Source organism: Cyprinodon variegatus, unplaced genomic scaffold, assembly GCF_000732505.1.
Source record: "Cyprinodon variegatus isolate N-32 unplaced genomic scaffold, C_variegatus-1.0 Scaffold30, whole genome shotgun sequence".
In the NCBI taxonomy this organism is placed as follows: domain Eukaryota; kingdom Metazoa; phylum Chordata; class Actinopteri; order Cyprinodontiformes; family Cyprinodontidae; genus Cyprinodon; species Cyprinodon variegatus.
The window spans coordinates 1191396-1212559 of NW_015150483.1; the positions used below are offsets into that span (position 1 = coordinate 1191396).

Below are 21164 nucleotides of genomic sequence, written 5' to 3' on the forward strand. Positions count from 1 at the left end.
TGTGTGTGTGTGTGTGTGTGTGTGTGTGTGTGTGTGTGTGTGTGTGTGTGTGTGTTTCTCCGGAATTGTTAAGGTTTCAACTACAAGCTATCTTATCTAAGTCTAGTCCAAAATTTCTAGATCAGTGGTTCCAAAACTTTTTCTTGTAATTTTTGAATTACAAGAATTGTTTATGTGCCCGACTGACTTTTTTCAACAGATGAACAAGGAAATCAATATCAGTAAATAGATATATATTGCAATAAAATAAGCTAGTTTCCTTCTTAAATCACAAAACTACCATCTTTTAAATTTTATTATTTTATTACTTTAACCATTTATTTTACTGTTTAACACAGATTTACATTTTGATCAACAAATCTTGTTGAAAAAGCCCTCAAAGTGTGTAGTTATGAGAGATATGATGCTTCTGCATTTAAACGTTCACTGTTCTAGATTACTATTTTTTGTTAGATAAGGCAGAGAAACTTAAAATGTCCTCATAAAAATAGAAATAAAAACATACGCTCACATCCGCTGTGTATTTGTGTGAACAGTGCTGTGAATTCTGTAGGTTAAGGCTAGTGTTATCAATGTTATGGTAATGGTTAGGGTCATACATAAATGCGGCTTAAAAAATGAATGGCTGTCAATGCAAAGTCTGCCTGTAGGGTGTGGATGTGTGTGTGTCAGCTATTTTATTTACCACTGTGCTTTGTTTTCTCGATTTATAGCGTTTGAGGACAGGCTTGGGAGGATAGTTTCACTTTGCATCAGTTTGCATTTTCGAGGTTACACCTTTTTAACTGATGCTGCAGATCTTTGGACAGGAAGTAAACCTGAAAACCATGTGCATACAACAAAGGATAAAAAAAATAAAAAGACTTGAAAGCCAAAGATGTTTACTTTTAAAAAAATTATTGAAAGTCAAAACCAGAAGATAGCACAGATTAAATATAAAGACAACCATTTTGGGAAATAACATAAATATTTCTGTTTGTTGAATCCCAGAATAATGGGAAACAGGACTTTTGTCTCTATGCTTAGAAAACACTCTGATGAAGATGTCTCAGCCTTGTTGTGAATTTGGTAAATTCACAACAGAAGTCTTAAATAGAGGCACATATGGATACTTTTTATGGCAAAATCTCAATAACAAAGGTTCTGTGAATCTATCCATCCATTTTCTGTCATGCTTTTCCCGGCTGGGGTTGCTGGGAGTACTGGTGCTGCTATTGTATAGAGAACTTTGCGACTGGACGCTTGGTTTCATTGCGAGTCACTTACTTGGTTGCAAACACGCTACAATTTTTAGCAGCTGGCTAGCTCAAGTGGTAAGTCGCCCATCCTGCAAACAGGAAGCCTGGGTTCTTATCCAAGCTGTAGGGGAATGAGCTTCCAGTGTTGGTCCTTAAGGCTTTGGGTTCTGAGTTCAAGTCCCACTCCCACAGAGTGACACTCTGGGTCCCTGAGGAAGACCCCACACTGCTCCCCGGGCACAATGCCCAAGGAGATGGGTTAAATGCAAAATGAGTTCATTTTGTTGCTCGTGACAGTGTAATGACGCCTGAAAAAAAAACTTTTTTCGTTTTGCCATAAAAAACAAAAAAAGCTAAAGAGCCAAATGCCAATTGTTAGCGGATCAACATGCGTTTAAAACCTGTGTTAACCCTCTAATTTTAGTGGGAAAGAGAGTTTAGATTAAAGTGTTGAAGTGTAATCTGGTTTCAGAGTCGACCTTAGAAGATGTTTTTATGTGTGATTGCTTTTGGGTCTGAAAAGCAGAGGAGTGCTAAAGTGCCTTACTGCCATCAGGATGCGATTATTATAACAGTGACAATAAAGCTTTATCTCTCTTTCAACTCAGAATACTGCATTTTGTAAGTGTACAGTGTTTGCATAACTTTTCATCCTGGTCATATTGATACTGAATGCTTGAATAGATGGCAGAACAGTTTTTAGATGTTTCACTTCTCTCACAAAAAAGACCCCTATAGATGTAAATCAACAATGGGTAAGTTTCAGGCATTTGGGACACTGTGAAGTCTTACAAGTGATACTGAGACAGATGCTCAAGCCGTGTAGTCTTCCGCCATGTTTTCTACACACACTACCAGGTGTCCAATTCTTTTAACAGCTTGGATGAATAAGGACATCATGAATCTACTGGCAGGCCTTGACTCTGCCCTCAGATGAAGGGAAAACAAGCTGTAGAGCCATGAAAGTTCCAATGTCCCGGTAGGAAAAAAGCAAATTAAAGGCAGAGGATAGAAGAACATCAGTGATGTAAATGGCAAAGTATACAGCACATCACTGAACAGAAAAAGAGGGGAATTCACCAACTAATACCAGCTGTTCCCAAACAGTGGAACAGAATTATTATACGTGTTTGCTTTATTTAAGCTGCATGATGCACAGACCATGAGGGCGCCATCACCCCATCCGTTGATCGTAAAAATTCCAGGTCAGTTTCTAGAGTGTTCTCTGTGCTGTGAAAATCAATAAATCATTTGGTACAGAGTTTGCATTTTAGAGGTGTAATATGACAAATATTTCATTTTTCTTTGTCTAGATGTATTGATTCAAAATGCCTTTGTCTTTTAAAATTGTGTACAGGTCTAAATAAACACTCATTATTATCCTTAATGATCTTAAAATATAGGAATTGCTCCTTTGTTCATGAAATTTTTTTTTTTAAATGTCTTTTCCTATGTATCTACTGGTAATATGCCCATATTCACTATGCACACCTGTGCCCTGTTGCCAACCTGGATAAATGGGGGGATCCCACACTAGATTACTGACATCTCTGCAAAACCAACTATCTTCTCAGCTATATTTACGAGCCTTCTTCTTAAAACCTAAGGAGAGCCCTTGGATGTTAATCCTGCCTAAAAGTCTTTGGTTTTCAAGAGGAAACAAACCCAAATCTACCTTTGTCACCAGTAGAAACTGTTACATTCATATTGATTTTAAATCTAGAAAATATTCGAGCCGTACCAACTAAAGATTTCCCACCAACTCAAAAACATCAGTTCGAAATCTCCTGCTGACCTCTGGAAACATTAGGTCTTCCATACTCCATCTATTTGGGTTGAGGTCAGGAATTAATCCCAGGTTTACCAGACCCTTCTGCCATAACTGCTCCAAGAAAAATCAGTGGAGGAGATCCTGCCTTGTTCTTATCCAAAACACTCCCTCATAAGATAAAAAAACTACCCTCCCTTAGATACTTTGGCCTGAATGAATGTAACTCAGCACCAATAAAAAGATATTAATACGAGATAAATTTTTCCCACCACAGAAGCACTAAAAAATATATAAATACTTTCTATGTTAGAAAAGGTAACGGAAAACTAGCTCCATAGCTCACTCTGTCAAGAACTGAAAAAGTAAAAGTAAAGTAAAAAGTAAATCAGATGAGCTCTGAGCCAGTTTTCATGTCAAAAGTAATGAAAGAGTGCACATACAAACGTCAATAACAAACTGGACTAGACTCATATCACCGATGCCTTGTATAAGAAAGGCCAGAGCTGCTTCCACCCCCTTAAGAGGCTGAGGTCCTTTGGAGTGAGCAGGCCCCTGCTTAAAACTTTCTGTAATTCTGTGGTTGCATCAGCCCTCCTCTAGCTGTTGTCTGCTGGGCCCCTGGCAGTGCGGAGCGGGACAGAAAGAGACTGAACAAACTAGTGAGAAAGGCCGCTTCTGTCCTAGGCTGCACTCTGGACTCAGTGGAGGAAGTGGCTGAGAGGAGGGTGCTGTCCAAGTTTACCTCCATCATGAACAACACCCTCCACCCTCTGTACCAGGCTGTAGAGGAGCTGAGCAGCTCCTTTAGTGAAATAATTTTACAACCTGTCTGTAAAAAGGAGCGCTATTGCAGGTCATTCATCCCTGCTGCAACCAGACTCTACAATGCGACAATGCAAAAGCAATAACTTGTGCAATGTATAATGTGCAATTACTATTTGATACCCTGTGCAATAACCTGTTTCTCTATATTTGACACCCAGTGCCATAACTATATATATAAATATATATAGTTATATATATATCTATATAAATACCCATGTACACCCTGTGCAATAACCCTGTATAATAATCCTACTATAAAAAAAAAAAAAAGAAAAAATGTCATAGATGGACGAACTGTATATACTGTATATATCATACGCACCTTTTTCCTCCTCTGGGACATTCTTGTTCCCCTTTGACTGATGTAACAAGTAAATTTATCCACTGTGAGATCAATAAAGTCAATCAATCAATCAACATACATTAATCATAGTAAAAGCATAACACATAGCTATATCTAGGAGAGAAACAGGAGTAAACACAGAAAAACAGACCCAGCTCCATCATCTATAATGGGAGATGTGGATGACAGCAGGCCAGCTGATATTTTCTCCTAGGTAGGTGTTGTGGCGCAGCACGGACAAGAAGCTGAGTGCATAGAGCGAAATGGAAATCTCATCCTGAATGTGAACGACACAAGGAAGATGATTGTAGGTTTTAGAAGAAACTGCAACAAGAAGTGGGGAAGAAGTGGAGGAGAATGAATACCTTGGTGTTGGCCTAGACAACAAACCTGACTGGAAATGTAACTGTGATGACAGCTACATCAGGGGACAGAGCAGACTGTTCTTCTTAAGGAAGATAAGGTCCTTTGGTATTTGCACTAAGATGCTATCAGTCTGTGGTGGAGAGTGTGATCTCTTCTGCCATCTTCTGATGGGGCAACAACATCAGAGCAAATTATTTAAAAAGGCTCCTCCAGATCTGGTTCAAGACAGACCGCAGCAGAAGATCCTTCCTGCCTACAGCTAAAGATATTCAACAACTTGTTAAAGAAAGGCAGATGAGTTACTTCAAAATGTCAATTTCCCTTTGGGATTAATACAATGTTTTTGAATTTTACTTAATTTAAAATATAAATTTTGTTGAAACCTTTAAATCAAAAGTGGGTCACATCGACTCTGAGTAGGAACTCAAGTTAATTGTGAAAACAAAAAAAATAGTAATGTTTCTTTTAAGCCTAGGAAACATCTTGGATACATTTACAAATAAGACAGCTTCATTGGGTTATTGGTAGTGATCTTTGCGGTCATTCCAATATATTTTCTGAAACGTTAGAGGAAACTAAATATGTTTCTCTGAGGCAGAAGTCTTAATTAAACAGTGTAGGCTAATTATTAACTTTCACAAATCCTTGTCAAAGCAATTCTCTATTTTTTCCCCCCATAGTGGTTAGTTCATGTAAAAAGAACATTAATCTTAACCTTGTTAACCATCAATGACATATTCCTTCCTGCTATCTGTTTCATATAGCTCTATAGTGCTAGGTGCCTGGTAAAAGGTGTGTGACCCCTTCAGGCTCCATGCTAGACTAATGAAAATTAGAACTAGGGGGACATCTTGTGGCCCAATGGGGTACTACAGTTGTACTCCTTGTACAGATTCACTTGGTCCAGGAAAATGAACAAATTATATATTTTTTTAGCTCCAGGAAGGGTTGCAAAGATTGTGAAAATTCATAAAAGATAGCAGAAAGCTTGATAAAGAGGAAAACTGTATAACCAACTTCTAACCAGGTACCCAGCTGTGTAATAGCCCGGTATTATGATAATTTGTTGCATGTTCTTTTATGGACACAGGAGACCGATTTGTTTTTCTCCTTAACCTACTTCACATGAATGTATCTCAATCCAGCTGGACTCATAAATGCCCTTTTGTCAAGACAGCAAAATGCTGTAAAACCTGTTTCTTGTTACTAAAGGTCGTATTCACTCTGAAACCAGAAACAGCCATGTGGTGGAGTGAATCATGATGGACCCTGACCAACCTTTCACCTGTACAGGAATAAGTTGGTGTGAAGATTTAATAAAGGTATGAAAACTGACACTGAAGTGATGACATGAGCTCTACTTATAATGGCCTTTATTTATTTATTTATTTTTTCTATATTACCTGAACAGCTAAAAAAACAACAACAAAAAAACAACTTTTTTTTTACAGTAAGATAAGAAGTACAAACTTCATTTATTGCAGGGGTGGAGCTAGAGGGGGGTGGCAGGGGTGGCCTTGGCCACCCTTACCCAATCATTGGCCACCCCTGTGGTCACCCCTACCATTTTATCCCCATAATACTGACAGTGGTAGCAGTAATACTCACAAGTGATAATACTCTCAAAACATTTTAATTTTTCATAGATTAACCATTACTTGACAAAAAAAACACAGTGATTAATTATACACATCAATATACTAACATTAAAGATGATAAGTACAGAATTCATGCTCTTTTCAGAACTAGATTTTGTGTTATATGGGGCAAAGAGAAAATGCAAGTCAGTCTTCAGTTAAATAACATAAATATCTATTCTAAAAACTTAGTAAATAAACAATTTTTGTAGAGATTAGTACTTGTGAATATCAATTTTATGCAGAATGATTATTGATAAAAGTAGGTAAGTAATAACAATGAAAAAAGATGTTCAACCCAGAACTTAAAGCTGAAAGAACTTTATCCACTATACCTTTTATCTAGATGGATGTTTAAATATATGCATCTGTTTGTTAGCAAAGGCTGTAGGGAAGTATAGTTTGTCTTTATTTAGAAAATATGGATGTTGTGGTTGTTCATTTTCCTCTTGGAACAGTGTAGATTGGTTATTGCCTGACCACCCTGATAAAAATGTTCTGGCTACGCCTCTGATTTATTGAACACTCTTCATATGCATTATATGAAATTACTTGCTTCTTTATTTCTGTTATGATTTTTAATACAATAAAACAATGTATATATTTATGATATACCTATGTATATATTTTTAAGTATATTCAAAGGAAAAGAATCTCGTATTTATTTATAAATTAGAGACGTCAAAAAAGGAGGATATATATATATATATATATATTCATTCAGGCCAAAGTATCTAAGGGAGGGTAGTTTTTTATCTTATGAGGGAGTGTTTTGGATCAGAACAAGGCAGGATCTCCTCCACTGATGTTTCTTGGATCAGTTATAGCAGAAGGGTCTGGTCAACCTGGGATTAATTCCTGACCTCAACCCAAATAGATGGAGTATGGAAGACCTAATGTTTCCAGGGGTCATATATATATATACAATTACAATTGTTTTTTTAGTTTTGTTCTTTATACCTCACCAGGGCTTGCGCTTTCAAAGGGGAATAAAGTACATTTGAAGCACATTGTTTTTTATTATTTTTTTTTTACTTTTATTTTATTTGTCCGACATAGAAATATCCCCCTACACACCACTTGGTGGCGCCACCAGCAGTGAACTCAACAGTTTGAAGGCCTTTGTTCCACTCAGCAGCACTGCCGCTAAAAACCAGCAGGGGGCGCTGCTCTGTAAGAAACGCCAGACAGCAACAGGGTGCCTTCATTGTGTAGAATCTGCCTTTTCCTCAACTTTTTTTTTTAACGCTCAGGCTGCTACTGTTTTTAAAGACAAGGAGAAAGGAAGTAGCGCCAGGCTAGCTGGTTAGCCGTGTCTGTTAAGACACAGCTGACTTTTCGTTTTTTTTTTCCCCCTGCCTGAAACGAAATTTTTTTTATAAATTAGAGACGTCAAAAAAAAAAAAAGAAAAAAAAAAGGAGGATGCGGAAATTTATTTTCTCGGACTGTTTCGTTCCTCAGCGCTGAGCTTTGTCTGACTGGGAACCCATTAGCCTGCTTTTGAATCAACTCACTCCTGTTTTCTAACCGAGGAGAAGAAAACAAAGAAACAACTGGAAAAAAGCAGCAGCAGCATTGCCGTGTTTGTGAATTTAGACCAACGGTCGGTTTATTCGCGGGGAATGCTGCTGTGAGGATTAAACCAGGACAATGAGACAAACAGCAGGGAAAGGTACGTTAAAGAAATGCTGATTAGTTTTACCTAAAGCTCTGTTTCAACTTCTTTTTAAATACACCTTTTTTTCCTCTGTTAAAAGATTTATCTAATAAAGTAGCATGAATATACCTAAATTAGGATTTATTTACAGTATTTGTAAAGGAATGAATACTAAGTTATAAGAACATGGCCTCATGTTTTGTCCTGAACAGAGAGTAGCTGATATTTTATGAAATTATATCAGCATAGGTGTTGCCGAGCTGCTTAGATGTTGTCTTTAAATGCATTTTTTTTTTCTTTCTCAGACTTAACCGCATCACAGCTTGTTCATGTTTCTAAATATAACTGAGTGGATGAGTATGACTGAAACAGATGTACCACATTGTTAGACATGTCACTTCATCTGCAGCCATTCAGTCCTGGTGGGGAAACATTGCAGGAATGATTCACATGACGCTTTTGATAACTCATATGCACACTTCCTCATGTCACACAGGCAGACAATCGTTTCTTTAGAAGACGATTTAAGAAGTGAGACTTTCCAGAGTATGTGTTACATTAATATATGTAGTGATTAGGTGTTTTCTGACCAATGCTGATTTCTATACATTTTTGTCACTATAGTTTGTTTTTTCTCCTAGAATTTCAATATGTGAAGGATTAAATTAGCTGTAGGTTTTAGGTTATTAACCCTTTATAGGGCAGATTACCATTGGGTGCATACCCCTTACAAATGGAGTTCAGAGGCGTAGCCAGAAATTTTTTATAAGGGTGGCCAGGCAATAACTAATGTACACTGAGAGGGGCCAAAAGCGGATAGGCACCAGAACATCACCGTCAAACTACACAGGAAAATTAGCAAGCAAAACATCCATATTTTCTAAATAAAGACTAACTATACTTTCCTGCAGCCTTTGCTATCAAATAGAAGCATATATTTAAACATACGTAATTTCTAGATAAAAGGTATAGTGGATAAAACTCAGCTTTGAGTTCTGGGGCATAAATCAGTCATCATTGTCATGACTTACCTACTTGTATCAATAAATGTTCTGCATAAAATTGATATTTACAAGCACTAATATCTACATAAATTGATTATTTAAAAAAAGATTTTTGTTGTTTTTTTTTTATCTACGACTTCACTGAAGAGTCCTCTTTCATAATCAAAAGGATAATAAAGAAAAAAATGCTTTTGTTTAAAATAATTTTCTCTTTACCCCATATAACACAAAATTAAAAGTTAGGAAAAGAGCGTGATTTCTGTACTTATCATCTCTGATGTCAGTATATCTATGCGTATAATTAACCATAAAAAATAAAAAAAAGTTTTGAATATTCCACTTGAGACTATTAGTGCTGCCACCATCTGTATTTGAGGGGGAAAAATGTTAGGGGTGGCCAATGATTGGCTAAGGGTAACCATGGCCACCCCTGGCCCCCCATCTAGCTCCGCCCCTGATGTCCCCCCCGTCCCTCAGTGATATCTATAAGAACAAGATCTTTTTCCAGTGTACTGTGAATTAAGTTAAAAAAAAACCTTAAGCCATGAAAAAAAGGTAAAAATAAAAGTGAATTGAAAAATTGAAAACTTAAAAAGTAAATAAGCCTAGTTAACAATTATATTTAGGTTTATAAATTAAAAAAATGTGAGTGCCAGTATCAGCATTAATACCTCTAAGGTTATGTTGTACCAAAATAAAATCTCTTTCTTTCTTTCTTAGTGTTTTTCGTGAATTTCTTCTTATTTTTCTTAATATATTCGGGAAAATTGGCGTTTCTTGTTATTACATTGACATACATTTTTTGCCATCAAAATTTCCATATTTTTGGAATGTTACAAAGCTAATAAGGTCTTGTCCTGGATTCCAATAACACCATTGGCTTGATATTTTGATTTTCAAAGTATTTCACTGAGTGCCCTATAAAGGGTTAAAACTAGAGACGCACCAATCCCTTTTTCCCCAATCCGATACGATACACAGGTTTCGATAATCTGCCTATATCTGATACTACTGTTGAATGAATTAACTGTATGGCCCCTAATATTAACACTATAAATGACCCCTCACACCCCCACCATGGACTGTTCTCCCTGCTGCCCTCTGGGAAGAGGCGCCACAGCATTGGATGCAGAACCAGCAGGTTCTGCAACAGCTTCTTCCTCACTGCCATCTGCTAAGCTGTTGAGAAAACTCTAAATCATGTCACAGACTCTGCATCACACTGATAACACCAAACCAAAACACTGCAGAATTGCACCATATATATTTAATGTTCTGAACTTCCATATTAATGCATTTTTTGTATGTTTTTACACAGTTTAAGAAATGGAAAGGAAAGCTGTACAAAATGAAATTTGGTTTTTTATACACAAAGTGTATACTAAACTCAATTAAAACAAAGTTGTTTTATTCCAATTCTAAACCTTGCCGTGTTATTAAAGGTATCATATAAAGGTATCATCCTTAATGATCAAAGCTGATCAAGGAAATATTGGTAGATCTCTGGCTGAATACTGGGTCAACATATTTTCTTATGGATCTAAAATAATTGATCTGCTCTCCTAATTAACAGTTAAGTTACAGTGGGTAATAAGTATGGGTGCTGGGTTTGATGTTTCCACTTAGCAAAATACAGTCCAATTAATTTGAAAATGTCATGATTACTTTTATAATGATATCATTTAAAAACACAGCAATGATAATATAATAATGATAAAACATGTCTAAAGTATCAAACAAATATCTAATATACCTAGAGAAATAAAAAAAAATATACAATATAAAAGATATATAGTGATTACTAGACAGGTGATGTTTTCTATACTACCAAAGCAGTAACAGAATACCCCAGAATTTCCCTAAAGTATCACTTTTCAAATAGCTCCAGGTTCTTCCATCTGTTTTAAATATGTGGAAATGTTGGCATTAGAAGGAGCATCCCTCACCACATGTTTCTACACCATACCTCCTTAAAGCACGGACAAACATGCAGCCTACAGAATGGCTCACTGCCATCAATTGAAAGAAAGGGACCATATGGCTCCCCACTAATGGTTTCTTCCCTGATAGCCCTGCTACAGATCTGACAGTGGAGGGGATGAGAAGGGGGATGGGAAGGAGCACCAGCTAGCCTCCAGTTTGCAGTTGAACTGTCCGCATGTCTTACTGGTTTGTGTACAATCGTGGAGGAACAGATGCCTGCCTCAAAGGATCTTGGTTTGCCATCTCTCTAATTAGCCTGCAGGAGATCAAGATTGGCCTTATTAGATCTCAGCAGTGTTATTATGTTTGATAGAATCACCCCTTTGAGTTTTTTTTTTCCATCCTGGGTGTCTATCAGATTGCAGACTTTTTGTGTTCCTGGTAATCCTGTGGCTTTGGAACTGGTTTAGTTGGTTAGCTCTGATGACACGAATGATTAAGTTGTTTTTTAAATCTGTTGCAAAACTAACCAGAATATTACTAAACTCGAGTATGGGCCTCCAATTTGCTTTTTTCTATGACTTAAGAGGTGTGGGGTTTATAGGCTGCAAAGTGAACTTCCGTGTAGGTTAGAGTAAATCTTTAAACACCTCTGTTTATGTGCTTTATCTGGAGTGATTCTGTATTTTAGTATTGGTGGAAAACCGTTTTTAAGCTTTGTGTTTAAACCTTATTGGAATTAAACTAATTCAGATTATTCTGGAGTTTTCTGTGTCCCTTTTAAAGAACCTAAAGTCTCAGACAGAATGAGTGCAGAGGACCAGGCTGAGGCTGATGCCCAGAGACTCCTAATGAGTCCCTTAGCAGCATGCCTTGTCTCTGTGCAGCTGGTGCACCTGGTTATGAAGGTTACGGGAGACACGACGTCCATATCTGCAGTCTCACAGCTTTATGTGAAAATTCTCATTAGGTTCTTCTTTTATATCAACATGATAAGACAGAATAATAGCGGCTTAAGGAAAACAGAATAATAAGTTTGCTTTTGTGAGGTATAAACCCCTGTGTGCTTATTGGAGCTGGTCATTTCTAGCTTTATATTTGTAATTTTTGGGAGGGAAGTCAGTTTGTTTTGTTTTTTTTCCTCACTTCAAATCAAATGCTGGAAAGTTTTTTCCTAAAGAGAGTCTTGTTATGGACCCAATCACGCTGCTGTGATCCCATACAGGACCCTGAAACCGGCCCTAGAAACATACCCTGGCACAGTTTATCCAAAACCTGCAGAGGTTCGCTCTTAAGGCTGATTTACACTCAGTTACCAGGTTTTCTGTGCAGATATGCCCCCACCCCTTCCGCAGACACTCCGAAAATAAGGCAGACTGCAGACAGGTGGGATCTGATTTGTCAAATCTACATCCGTTCTACACTATGTGTATTTCCAGTTTGGTACCTTAGTGGCTTGTTTTGTTCGTATGACCGCCATTGTGGAAAACGACTAGTGAAGATGGACCAGCTAGAAGAGCGAGGTGCGCGAGAATGCTGGGACACTTTTTTCCACCTGGATCCCTGCTCTTTTTCACGCTCATGTCACCCCGTTGTCGAACAAAGTTGCCCCCCTGTGTCTCTGTATCTAGACCCACAGCTAGTTCAAGATTGTCCGTCTTGGGTTGTGGCGTGGAATAACTTAGCACAGACCACGTTTCAAAGTTGGGCATAAATATGCATCAAGCTCACTACGACACACTGCTGCGGTAGTATAACCAGCCCTTTATTGTGAATGCCAGCTGTCCCAGCGTACCTAAAGCAGGAAGACAGGATTAGATGTAAGAGTATCACATTTAGTTAGAAGAAGAGTAAAAATGAAGATGGCATGTTTGAATGCTCATTGAGGTAGTGTTTTTTTGAACCAACTGGTCATTCATCTGAAAGTGAGTGGAAGAAGCAGCTGAATTTTAAAGAAAGACGCTGAAAGATGATTAAATGTCTTAGAAAACCTTTGATCCAGGCAATCTTAGACAGTTACAGTCAATTCTGGCAGTGTAAAAAGAATACACAGATTACACACAATTTATTTATAATATATATTATTTAACAGATTATCAAAAGATATACTTGATTAATACGGTAATTTCTAAAATATTAAAAAAGTGCTTTCACATGGATTACATTGTATATAGTGATAAATAAAGTCATAGTACTTCTAATATTCATCTCACCTCATTAAACTCCGTGTTTAACCCTCTAGCTAGCAATATTTTGGCTCTGGAAGAACTGGCTCAGGCGCTTGGGATTCATTCAGTCGGGATCAAAAAGGATTATTTTGTATAGGGTGTGAAGCACTGTTCCTCGCTGACTGCTCATAAATCGTACCCGGCTTTAAACTGGACCTGTTTTTCAAATACACCTTATTTAAAGTATGCCACAAAATAAATGAATAACAGCAGGATTATTATTGTAATGTTTCTAAGTCCAAGAACTGTTTCAGTTGTTCAGGATCAGGTTTGAAAGTTTTTACAATCAGGTTGATTCAGGTTTGTTATGAGGCCAAAAAAGCAGCAAAATCAGCCCTTGACACACAATGCAACACCTTCCGCAGTGTGGAGATCCTGTAACATATAAAGCTGCAATGCGGCAGAGAGAATCGCATTATAAAGATATCCCAGTATCTAAAGAAGAATCTCATCTAAGGTAGGTTTGGAGTCATTTAAATCTTTTAAACTTAATTCTGATCACATGGAAGGCATGAGTTGGTTGTAAACTTCTGTTACTCAAATTTTTCTTGAGGATAAACTGGCATTTTTACATATCTAGTGTCTGAATGAGATGGCTCCTGAAGCATTTGATTGTAAATATAACTGGGCCTTTGCTCTGGATGTCAGTCAGTCAAAGTCGCCACCTTCATTAGCAGGAAAACCTTTTTGGGCTTGGCAAGAACCGTCCGACTTGTTAAGGCTTGTTTGGTTATTGACATACGTGCACATATTTGGAAAACATCTTTGTTATTCTGAGCCTGTTGAACTTCAGGACTGACTGGGTTAGTTTTTCCACTTTCCTGCTAAAAGCTTAGATTCAGGGGATAACATAACTGCAGGCTAGGATAAATTAGCCATGCTAATCATGCTTTTCAGGAGACTAGAAGGGCTCATATGCTTTTATTAATAAAATTAGCCAATTCCCTACAGTGTTGTCCCATGTACTAGTACTGAATGCAATGACAAAGAGGCTAGAAAGAAGAAATGGGACATGGGGGTACATATCATGTGGTTTTGTTTTCATAAAGTATGTCAGAGCTTAGTTTAGCTCAGTCAGAGTTATGCTCCAGAGACTGCCGGTCTCTGCCGGGAGATTTTAGAAAAGAATAGCTTCAGGTTCTGCAGAGACTTATGACCTAAATTTGCTTTGAAGAATTTGCATGTTGGAAAGTGAGCCAGGTATGGAGAAAGTAATGGGACATGGGTAGAAAGGAAGGAAATTGATACAGTGTTCAATTCCTGTCGTTCCATCCATCCACCCAAAAATAATATTTTTAGTTAGCACTTAAAAAGCTAGAAAAATGAGGGAATTGAAATGTTTTTTAGTTCTCCAAACTCCTGAATGTCTGTCTCCAACATGCTCTTTCAGTGTAGTTAGGGGAGTTTATGGCCTTTATAAATAGAGCCAGTCTTAATGAAAGACTGTAAGTGAGGAAAAGAAAGACTGGTAAACGATGGTTTACTTGCAGTGAAATGGTTTGTTTTTCCTTAGCTCAGTCCCAGCTATCATCACTGTGCCCAAACAAAGCAAGTTGATAGGGAGCGCAGTCTGATGTTAAAACTGCATGTTTAAAGGCTGGTTACAGACTCAGCTGTGAGTCAGAAGTTAAACATAAAAAACAGTTTTAAAATGCTTCTTCTGCCAAGTCTCATAGAAGACACATTAAAACAGTTTCTATCAGCTTGTCTGCAGCCATTTTTTAATTGGGTTTAGTTTCTTTTATTTCTTGTTGTAATTTTTTCTGGCGTAGAAACCCTCAAACCTTTTAACCCAGGCTTTATCTGATGGCTCTTCACTCACAAACTGAGAGTCTGCAACGTGTCAGCTAGAAATATAGAGCAACCGCTTAATAGCACCGGTTGCAAACGGTACACTCAAAAGCAGTTCCCTCATAGAAAAGCAGGTCCTTCCAACATTATTGCCTAATTTTTATATTTTTATTCCTGCCTTTTTTCTGGATTGTGGTAGAATTCCAGTCTGAACCACGAATGGCTAAAGGCTGACTAGCTTTGTCTCCCTATGTCCTAACGATCATGTCCCTTGACTCTGGATTATTATGGTTGATCTGGGCAAGGGCGCGCCCTGAGGCTCTGTTTGCAGTTGCCCAGCACCGTTAGTGCAAAATGTAATTATGAGGCACAGACCACAGCTAATGAGCACCAGCTACATCTGCTTCTGTATGTGTGTCTATCCAGTCTTCTTAATTTAGACTAATAGACTGTTTCTTTCTGCTTATCCATTGTTTCTGTTAATCTGCTTGATCACTTAGAAGTTACATTTTGCATACATGAATTTATGCCAAAAGTTTTCTGTTCTCGTTGTGTGCAGATGTGGTCACATGCTCAAGATGCTAGTTGCTGTGAAAGAAATGACTCAACCAGGCTTCCTCGGCTGGATTGTGGTTACAAATATTTGATCAGCTGACTGTGATGGCACTGCAGAGAACTTGGAAGATTTAATATCTGACCATCCCTTGTCGGAAAGCGAAAGGACAACGTTTAGTGGACTTCCAACAACGCTTTTCTGTGCGGGTGTTGTTACCAAATGAGGAACTCTAAGTCAGTCATGCTTAGGATCAGTGATTTTAAATGAAGTTGGAAAAAGAACAGCAGGTTTAAGGAAGGGAAACTGTGTTTTGTACAAGTCGTATGGTTTGTTCAGGCAGCCTCAGTGTGGACAATACATTAGGAAACATGTACATATTTCCCTTTTGAAGAGTCGAACTAAAACAAGTATTTTAGATATTTCACAGTTGGGGACTAGAGCACTTTATTCTTTAGGGAACACATACATGTACCAGCGTTTACCAGCTCTGCTTTTGCTTATTAATCAAAATATATTGAAAAACTGTCTCAAAATGTCCAAATGGGAAAATGTTAAAGGTTTATTAACACCTGTTTATAGTTACACTATAAAATGACAGAAACATAGTATTCTGAGCTGTTTCCTCTTAAAACTGAATGCTACCTATTCATTGCAGTGAACAAGAATATTTCGGGATACGGTTTCACTTCTATATTTTGTGGTGTCTAAATAACTGAGAAAAGTTAGTAATCCAAAATGGTCATATGAACACAGCTATACAGTTTGCTTTATAGAGAACTCTTGCCCATAAACAGAGGAATTTAACAATATTTGTAAATTCACAGTGATGTTTAGAGAAGCAGCTTTTAGAAAAAAGAAAATGTTTCAAAAAGTAGTTCACTGTTAGTAATAAAAACATCAAACATAGACTTAAAAAGGGGCTTTTATTTTTTTTAGTTCTGGAAGGAAAAAAATTAAAATGAGAGGGCAGAGCTGTGAAAAAAAAAACTGATGATCAGCCAAAAAATCTCAATCAAAATTTTTTATTTTATGCAAGTATATGAGCTGCATAGGACTCATGTGCATGGCTTAATACGAACAGAATTTGTAAATAATTTGGACCTGTGTAGAATTGTTCTATATAAATGATCATTTTACATATTTTCGGAAAGTGTGTAGAAAAATGTCCTGTGGTCATGTTGCAAAATTCCTGCAAGTCTTAACTTCTAAGCTTCAACTTTTAGCAGGGTTTTGCTCGACGCTGAGGCAGAAGGAGATCAAGGCCGTTCTTTGGTCGTTTTAAAATGACGCCAGGGGAAGAAAATGTAAACTTAGCAGCGCTAGACTGTGCAGATGACAGACCGTTCCCATTTCACGTGCCAGGGCCGGAGCTGGCCAGGGTGTTGCTGGAAGCAAAAAGCACTCAGCAGCCAACATCTCTGAACAACATCCAAACATCACATTTGCTGTATATTGTATGAAAAAGTTGAAGCTTATATCTTTTGCAGCATGTGCGCTAAAGATACTGTAAGCATTGATATTATAAAAACAACACTTGGATCAATATTAAATCAACATGAGGAGACAACATATACGGCATAAGGAACATTTACCATTTTGGGTTGTTTTATAGCTGGCCTTTTACCCAGATTAACGTTTGGATCAGCTCAAACGGGATGTGGATCATTTTGTTCTCAACATAAGGGTTTTATCTGCGTCTCCACTGTGCTGACTGCAGCTGTATTTGACCACTGGATGCCCGAAAGGCTGTGGACGGTGACAGGAGAAGTGAAAGAGAAGGAAAAAGTATCAAAAGAGGTCAGACAAGCGAGGCACAGAGGGGGAAATGGATGGAAAGAAAGAAAGACGCAAACCTAATGTTGAAGGAGGAAGCAATGGAGCAGCTACAGTAGACCTTGGCTGTGTGCTCACTATTGGCTGAGCTCCCCTCTCTTCTGTTTGTTTTTGCTCTATTTTTACCATTCAGTCTGAGTCTGGTCACAGATGAATGGCTCCATATGTTAGTCCCATTACATTCAGCAGGAATCATTCAAAATGACTGGGTTAGATGGATCGGGGAGGGGAGATCTGATATGACCCATATAAAAACATATAACATAAATGCGTTTTGCATAGTTTAAGAAAAATGCTGGGCCTTTCAGAAGAAAAAAAAAGAGAAGAAAAACTCTTTTTTTGGGGGGGGGGGGGGGTTACATTAAGAAGTATTGTTTCTTTGTTTCTAATATGCAAACAATAAGGCCTGCAAGATATCAGGGAAATGTAAAACTGTTCTACTATTGCTGAACACTGCAATAACAATATCAATTACTATCACTTTAATTTCCTGAATTTCTCCTTTTTGACCCCCACCAAAGAATAATCTGCTTCTTGCACGTGAACAGGACCCTGATCATGACTTGAATAAGTATGTGTTTGGTGTGAAGCAATGACTCCCTTGGTCTTACAATGGAGTCACGTGTTTAAAGCGATTTTAGTGCTGGCCAGTTCCAAACTAGCATGTACAATAATTCTCTCTGTCTTCCGCCTTCTCTTAGCTTCCTCCTCTCTTCTCTTCCTGTTTTTTTTATTTTTATTAAAAGCCTGCAGCTGCTCCACATATCCAGATGGCATACTTTATGTTTCTGTGTGTGATTTTGGTTCAGTAAATTAAATCAGGGGAGGAAGTGCTTCCTGGTAAAGGACCTTGAACACACCTAGACCAAACAGAGGCACCTTTTATAAGACAAAAAGTATTACGTCTTGATGCGAGCAATTACAATTAATGCAATGTGGACAAAAAGACTTCATCATTACACTTACAGCAGCAATTGCTGCTGCCAGTTACTAGAACGTGGTAAAAAGATGCCATGATTGAATCTAGAAATTGCTGCAAGACTTAGAAAGACAAAAACATGACTTACCTCGTGCAAAGGTGCAAGGCATCTGAAGCAATACCTTTAGGACAGATGAGACCAGATATAGGAGGTTTGACCAGATTGCAGAGATTTGATAGCAAAACCCTGTACCAGCTCTCTTGATGATGATTTGGCCTTTGTGGTCAGTCATCAAGTTGACCACAGACTCCTCTGTAGAGCTAAATATTGTCAATCCAAATGGGAGTCCAGCTGTCTGTAGCTGAAGCTTGGCTCTATAAACCCCCTAAAGACCCCTAGGCCCTGGACACTGTATTTGTGGGTTTAGATATAATTGTAACTGTGTCAAACTATATAATGGAAGTTGCCAAGCTGAACACACAGATCCGAGCTACGGGTGTTAATGCATCTATAATGATGCTGAGGGAGAGCTAACTAAACGGTAAATCAAAAATACTAGATTTAATCTGCTTTTACAGCCTCGGCCAAGGAGTTTGTTTTTAGTCAATTGTGTGTGTTTGTGTGTTTGTTTGTGTGTGTTTGTGTTTGTGTTTGTGTGTGTGTGTGTGTGTGTGTGTGTGTGTGTGTGTGTTTGTGTGTGTGTGTGTTTGTCTGTCTGTGTACAGGATAGTTTGAAAAATTCTTAATCAATTTTAATGTAATTTTAACCAAAGGTGCACCTCAGTCCAAGGAACAATCTTGGACATTAAATTTGGTGATGATCCACATCATAATCCGGATGCAGGAATTTTTTAAAAAGAATTCTTTAACATTATTTGGCAGAACAAGCAGCTCCCCTCTAAACCAGATGCGGCAGCTCTGAATATTAAGCTTAACTTAAACTTCAGACAAAAAAAAATCCTGAAGTATAATACTGAAGATAAAGAAAGGAAAGGTGAGCCATGCCTTGCTCAAATTCTCGATCTGCTGATCAAAGAAGAAAGCAGAGTGAATGCAGCACAAACACCAGAGGCTGCAGACACACACTTTGCTGTATTTATACTGTAAGCTAATGATCCAGATCGATCCAGATGCGCATTTTAGCTCTAGATGGAAGTCACAAAATGGGGCAAAATTTGCTGCTTCGTGGAGGTCTGTGCTTTCTAATTGCTTTTTTAGTGTTTTTTTCTTTTATTTTGTTTTTTTGTATTTAAATCTGATCATTTTTTCCAACAATAAATAATGTACCTAAACTTAATTATCATTCTGTGAGGTCTTGGGTTGTCAAGAGTATCGATACTCAAATACTGTATCTGGCTACAATACTAATCTGGTATCTATACCTAATGTGGTCTTTGCATATTTTTTTAATGTTGATTTTGGATTTTTAGATTATTCGCACGTCAAATGAATAATTCCCAAAACATTCTATAATACTTGCCAAGTTGTGCTGTATTTAAATTTTTTTGTCTTTACATTTGTACACTAATTTATCTAATAGTATCTGTGAATCTGTTAAAGTCGAAGGGTAGCGGCTGTTCCAACGGTTGCAGTTCTGAATTCTCCTGAGTTTACACGAGTGAATAAAGTAAATGTGGTTTGTCAATTATTTAGGGGGCACGATTGTTATGGCGAAAGGTTCGCAAGCAAGTTTGGTTGAGGCTGGCGTCTCGGAAGCATCTTGCTAACCAGTTAGCAACTTAGTGCTAGTCGGTTCCCAATGGGAAATTACATTGGGATCAAGGAGGGATCTTAGCAACGACACTGTCAAGGAACGCAATGAACAGTGGAAACATGCAAGAGGAGGAGAGTTTTTTGTCAGAGGTCGTGGATGAGTCCTCAGTCATACATTTTTTGTTTAGAGGAGGAAAGCGGGGACAAAGTTGTTGTGGTAGAGGATGCTAGGGCGGCAGAAGCTTGGTTTGGTGTAGAAGGCTTACAGCCGTACATGTTTGATCCCTCGCCTGTTCTGTTAGCTCTACGCCTGCCGAAGACACAGACGTCCATCCCTGTGAACACTGGGATGTAAGATGACGGGGAAAAAAAACAAAGGTTTTAAGAGAGGATTTTTTTAAAATAGAAATTTTCTAACTTTTGGGACAATAGGGTCTGATAAATATCACATTTATATACATGTTTAGGCCAGAATAATTTGAAATTTAAATATGACTTCCCTATGACTTTAAAAAAGCACATTCCATGTTCAGCTTGAAAAGGATGAGTTATGCCTTTAATTATTTGGCATTATTATGGCATCAATTATTCTGTACTGTCCTGGGTATTGATATCGTGTTTGACATTATGACAGCCCCAGTCAGGTCCTGCTCAGCATACCTTTTGGTTTTGTTGCCGTTGCATCATTTTCATACCCAGCCTTTCAGGAATATTTTGTTTTCTGAACCTGTATCGATTCAAGCTCCTCCTTTGGGACGTTGGCTTTGATGACGTGGTTGGAATATATTCTTTATAATCAGCTCATAGTTCGATTTATGGAATTATTCAAATGTGTAAAGCCATAGGTATTTTGATGTACATAGGAGATAAAATCACTCCCACTTATTCTCTGTTTTAAGTCTGTACCTCCAATGCATGCAAAGAGCTTTTATATCAGAGCGTGCATCCTCACATTGCTTACCTAAGCATGTCTATAACTCTAGCGTGGTTATGATGTCTGCTCCGGAAACCTCTCCGGAATCTCCTGTCAAAACCAAATGGCATGATATCCCAGGAAGAGCCAATTTTGGAACCAGAGGCTTCTGGTTTGCATTAAATCAGTCTGGAATGGTGTGTCCCATGTGAACCCGTTGCTTTGAATCTCAGATTTCAAGCTCATCACATTGATCGAGGATTGTCTCTGTGCAGATCATTCAAACCCTGGATTATATGTTTGTGGTTCATGTTAGTGTTTTTGGATTTTCATCTTGCAGTAAGATCAGCCAGGTCACAGCATATTAAAGAAGCATTAACATTTAAAAAGAAAGCAGTACTGGGAAGGGTTTAGGGTAAGCTATCTTTCTGTATCTCCTCGCCTG

The 21164-nt window shown here is 37.9% G+C and overlaps 1 protein-coding gene across 8 annotated transcripts in view; it reads left to right on the forward strand.

The window, feature by feature from the left end:
• Positions 1-7516: 7516 nt before the first annotated feature.
• The window catches only part of myo9b (myosin IXB), a 66422-nt gene continuing 52774 nt past the window's right edge, over positions 7517-21164 (forward strand). For all 8 annotated transcript variants that reach the window (XM_015399512.1, XM_015399519.1, XM_015399534.1 and 5 more), the window contains exon 1: positions 7517-7853. The gene's annotated coding sequence lies outside the window, so the exon portion shown is untranslated. The remainder of the gene's footprint in view (positions 7854-21164) is intronic.